This window comes from Pristiophorus japonicus, chromosome 3 (assembly GCF_044704955.1).
Source record: "Pristiophorus japonicus isolate sPriJap1 chromosome 3, sPriJap1.hap1, whole genome shotgun sequence".
In the NCBI taxonomy this organism is placed as follows: Eukaryota; Metazoa; Chordata; class Chondrichthyes; family Pristiophoridae; genus Pristiophorus; species Pristiophorus japonicus.
The window spans coordinates 194318666-194324662 of NC_091979.1; positions in this window are offsets into that span (position 1 = coordinate 194318666).

Consider the following 5997-nt stretch of genomic DNA (forward strand, 5'->3'; position numbering starts at 1 on the left):
CCTCTCTCAAATGGGTTGGTAACTAGAGGTCATAAATTTTAAATAATTGGTAAAAGAAAAGGAGACATTTCCTCATTGATAAGATCTGGAACGCACAACCTGAAAACGTGGTGGAATCAGATTCCATAGGAACTTTTGAAAGGCAATTGGAAATGTACTTGATGAGGACTAAATTTGCAGGGTTATGGGGAAAAAGTTGGGGCATGGGACTAAATTCGACAGCTTTTTCAAAGATCTGGCACAGGTGTGATGGGCCGAATGGCCTCATTCTGTGCTGTAAGATTCTATGATTTTCTAATTCTATGAACGGAGCAAAACTGGGGCCACATCTGGTAAAGACAACTGTGCAGAATGTGAATGGCAGGAAGGGGTCAGTGATGTGATTTAAAAATTGAAAGGTCGGAACAGGTGTGTCGTGATTTTGTACGTACACAGCACAATGGAGTTTATTTGTTCCCTGGGTGTGATTTCAGAGGTTTTCTCTTTTGATGAAGGTTGATTTATTCAGGATGTCTTGATCTACAGCCTTGCATCATCAAGCAACGTTGGTATCACCAATGGTAATTAGAGATGGCAGATTGAAAGGCCTGGACATCTGATCACCCCCCGGAAACAGGCATGCAGTTGGGTGGGGCGCGCATTGCACACGTTTGTTGTAATTGACTCAGACAGCAAGTAATATTCATTATCACGAGTGAGATGTGCACTTCCCACACTGCTCATCGGCTGCATGCCTGTAATGGGGGACAAGATTTTGGGCATCTATGATGCCACTTAAAGGCAGCCAGCACCTTTTAAAAGGGACCTTGAGGTAATTGTGTATATAGAAACATAGAAATTTACAGCGCAGAAGGAAGCCATTTCGGCCCATCACGTCCATGTGTGAACACCAAGGTTTCTCTTCTCATCCACACTTTTCAAAATTGTGTCATTTATAGTTCACTATCTTTCTGTGACATGAACAGATTTTCAAAAATACAGAGCCAGAGAAGAAGGAGGCAGGAAAACAGTGAAGGGGAAGGTCGTGACAGGGTGGAGGGCAGGAGTGATTAAGGGATGATGGTGCAAGACAAAAGGACATGGGAATTGGACAAAAACGAAACAGGTCAAGAGGAGGTGTAAATGGTTACAGCAGAATAGCAGAGGGAAAGAGAAGCATTGAAAACCTGGCACAGCAGAAAGCGTTGCCATGGCCCAGATGAAAGACAGGTAGACTTCAGAAGTGGGAACCAGAAGCCATATTGGGATTTACTCTGTTCTTTTCAGAAGTTCTCCAACAATACCTTTAGCCTGTAACTTAAGTTAAACTAATGTCAATTTATACTTCGTCCTGCATATTTAATAATACCAACTTTTTCTGAATTTTTTTCCCCCCGCTATCTCTCGACAATACAGACCATTTAACTTCTTTTAGTTTTGTCTGTATGAAATCCTATTTTTCTGACCTGGTTTTCACTGGCACCAATAGCCAGATGATCTCAAAGCTGATCATTTTATAGTTGTTTGACCCCTGTACTTTTTGTGTCAGGTGGCATCCTAATTACTTACACGATGCAGCTGGTAATAACCTGAGAAAATTAGATAGAAATGTCCCGAGTCATTTAATTACCTTCAACGCTCGAGAGACAAAACTCCAAAATTATGAAGGGTCACCCATCAACAGACAGGTCATTCTATCCATTAGACAAACCTCCCCTCACTGTTATCAAGAAACCTAACAAAAGGATTTATTGAAGGTTCATATGTTCACAGTTAACATCCTTGCCCAGTAAATGGCGAATCACTCGCACTGGCAGTCATGATAATCACATGGCTCAGTAGTTATCGTGACTTCCTATTTCGCAATGCATAAATATGCCTTGGATCTCACTGGTCTGCCTTGTTCAGCATAGGAAGCGGAGTAAGAGAATAATAGAGGCAGCATTGCTAAAAATAATCATATCTTTCTATTTTTCACTACAGAAACGTTCAGGAAGTAATCAAGGTTCAGTTTTCATAACAAGTAGACCTTCATTAGCATCACTAATGAGTACAGACAGTGACATAGAGGAAGATGAAACATCCTCACAATTCTCAGAATATCAGGTAATAACAGATTACTGTTTACTATAGAACCCTAAATAATGAGGAGAGAGAGAAGCAAATCTGCCGGCAAATTTCAGGGAAATGTAAAGATAATAGAGCAGCAACAGTAGAGGACTTCAATTACCCGAATATAGACTGGGGGGAAAACATTGTAAAGAGCAAGGAGTGTGAAGAATTCCTAAAATATATACAAGAGAATCTACTTAGCCCAACAGGCAGTGCTGGATCTATTTCTGTGTTATGAAGTAGGGCAAGTGGACTCAGTGAGTTGTCAGGGTCTGGAACGCTCTACCTGAAAAGGTGGTGGAAGCTGATTTCATAAATAATTTTAAAAGGGAGTTGGACAGGTACTTGAGGATGAGGAACTCACAGGGTTGCAGACTAAATACTGGAGATGTGGGACTAAGCACAACTGCTCTTTCAAAGAGCTAGCACAGGCATGAAGGGCTGAATGTCCTCATTCTGTGCTGTAAGTTTCTATGATTCTATGAAGTGGAGTGTGTTTCAGTGGGAGAACACGTAATATCAGTGCTGGCTGATCATTATCATGAGTGAGACTTCCAGCCAGCGCTTCCCGCAATGCTCATTGGTTGCACGCCTATAAGGGGGCCAGACTTAGGGCATCTAATGCCACTAAAAGACAGCCAGCATCTCTTAAAGGGGAAGTGCATTCTTGCTGCAGATATCAGGGAGGATGATATAGCTCACACAAGTACTGAGAGGGCACCGTGATGTTCCAATGCTGCTATAGAGGCAGTGGGTAGTAGGAGGGAGATCCTCTTCTGCCCCCACCCAGGGGGTTCAAGCCCTCCAGGCGTCAACACAACCATTAGTGGGAAGAGATTGCGGAGTATGAAAAACACCTCATAAGAGCACTAAGATAGGGAAAGGAGCAAGCAAAACAAGCACTATGGGCTGACACAAGGGTGATTCTTCATTATAAATAAAAACAGATAAAGCTGGAAATACTCAGCAGGTCAGGCAGCATCTGTGGGGAGAGAAACAGAGTTAAGGTTTCAGGTCAATGACCTTTCATCAGAATTGGAATGTTAGAGATGAATGGCTTTTCAACAAAAATAGAGCCAGAGAAAAGGGAGGCAGGAAAAGAAGAAAGTGAAAGTCTGAGATAGAGTGGAGCGTAAAGGTGATTAAATGACAAAATGGGCGATGGTGCAAGGCAAAACAAGGTGAAAATGGAACAAGTAAAGGAACAAAAGATGGGTCTAGAGGAGATATAAATAGTAACAGCAGAATAGCAGAGGGGGAGGGAAGCATGGAAAACCTGGCAAAACAGAGATGGTTGCGGTGACCCGGAAATGTGGTGGAAGAAATGCAGGTAGACCCCAAGGGCGCGGACCAGAAGCCATGCCGGGATCCCTCTGTTATTTTTAGATGATCACTAACAATACCTTTTAGCATCTTGCCTGTAAATTAAGTTAAACTAACAAGTATATATATTGTCCTGCATATTTAATAATACGGCTTTTCTTTGTCCCAGCTAACTGTTAGTAAAATGGACCACTTAACTTCTTTCAGTTTTGTCCTCCAGAAATCATAATTTTCTGACCTGGTCCTCACTGGCACCAATATCCAGATGATCTCAAAAGTGATCATATTATCGTCGCTTGATCCCTGTACTTCTGTATGACAAATGGCATCCGAGTTACTTGCCTGATGCAGCTGGTAATAACCTAAGAGAAGTAGATAGAAATGTCCCGAGTCAATCAAATGCCTTCAACACTCAAGAAATAAAAATTATGAAAGGTCCAGCATTAGCAAGCAGATTATTCTATCCATTAGACAAATCTCCTCTCACCGTTTTCAAGAAATCTAGTGAAAAGTTAATTTTCCTTGCTCAGTGAATGGCAACTTACTCAAACTGGCAGTAATGAAAATCAAATGACTCAATAATTATCTTGGCTGCCTATTTCGTAATACACAAGTCTGCCTTGTTCAGTGTAGGAGGTGGGCCAGGGTAATATAAAAATAATCATATCTTTTATTTTTCACTACAGAACCATCGAGCAAGACGTCATAGTGTAGTTTTGTCTACAAAATCACCTTCATCAGTATCACTGATAGACAGTGACACAGAGCAAGATGACATTTCCCAACTCTCCTCATCATTCATACTTAATCGGGTAATAACAGAATACTGTTTGCTATAGATTCTAAAATAATGAGAAGGAGTTATGAGCAAATCTGTATGCAAATTTCAGTGAAATGAAAAAATAATTGAGCAGTAATAGTAGGAGGCGCCAATTACCCAAATATAGATTATGAAAACAACAGAGTAAAGAGCAAGGAGGTGAAGAATTCCTAAAAATAAATGTACAGGAGAACTGTCTTAGCCCAACGAAGAAGGAACTGGTGCTGGATCTAGTTCTAGGGAATGGAGTAGGGGCAAATGGAGTGTGTTTCAGTGGGAGAACATCTGGGTAATAGTTATCATTATATAATTAGGTTTGAAGGAGTTCTGGAAAGAGAAAATGGAAAAGCAAAGGTGAAAATGCTCAACTGGAAGAGAGGCAATTTCAATGATTTGAGAAGGAATCTAGCACAGGTGGACTAAAAAAAAGATTGGCCAGCAAACAATAAATGAGCAATGGCAGGCCGTCAAGGCAGAGATAGTTTGAGTACAAATCAAGCATATTGCCATAAGGAGGAAAGATGGGGCATCCAAAGCTAGAGCTCCCTGGATGAAAAAGAAAATAGAGGTTAAAATAATCCAAAACAGGTTTATGACAAATGTCAGGTACAAAATATAATCAAAATCCTGGCAGAATATAATGCAGGGGTAATTGAAAAAAGTTATCAGAAGGGCAAAGAGAGCATATGCGAAAAGATTAGTAGAAAACAAAAGGGGACCCAAAAATCTTTTATAAACATATAAAAATTAAAAGGATAGCTAAAGCAATGGTGGAGTCCATTAGGGACAAAAAAGGAAATCTTCTTGTGGAGACAGAGAGTATGACTAGAGCTACTGAATAAGTACTTTACATCTGTCTAAGCAAAAGAAGAGGATGAAATTAATGTCTGAGTAAGGAAAGGGAGAGTAGAGATTTTGGATCAGGTAAAAATAGATAGTCCCGTCTTCACACTGAGGGCACCCTCCATCGTGTTGTGTGGCACTACCACCGTGCTAAATGGGATAGATTCAGAACTGATCTAGCAGCTCAAAACTGGGCATTCATGATGCGCTGTGGGTCATCAGCAGCAGCAGAATTGTATTCCTCCACAATCTATAACCTCATGGACCAGCATCTCCCTCATGCTACCATTACCATCAAGCCAGGGGACCAACCCTGGTCAATGAGGAGTGTGGAAGTGCATGCCAGAAGCAGCACTAGGCATACCTGAAAATGAGGTGCAAACCTGGTGAAGCTACAATGCTATCATGCAGCACTTACAAACAACCTGCTCACCGATGCTCAGTTTGGGTTCCACCAGGACCACTTGGCTCCAGATCTCATTACAGCCTTGGTCCAAACATAGACAAAAAAAACTGACTACCAGTAGTGAGGTGAGAGTGACTGCCCTTGACATTAAGGCAGTATTTGTCCAAGTGTGGTATCAAGGAGCCCTAGTAAAATTGAAGTCAATGGGAATCAGGGGGAAATCTCTCCACTGGCTGGAGTCATGCCTGGCACAAAGGAAGATGGTTGTGGTGGTTGGAGGTCAATCATCGCAGCCCCAGGATATCGCTGCAGAAGTTCCTCAGGGCAGTGTCCTAAGCCCAACCACCTTCAGCTGCTTCATCAATGACCTTCCCTCCATCATAAGGTCAGGAGTGGGGATGTTCGCTGATGATACCAGTGTTCAGTTCCATTCGCAACTCCTCAGATAATGAAGCAGTCCATGCCCACATACAGCAAGAGCTAGACAATATTCAAGGTTGGGCTGATAAGTGTC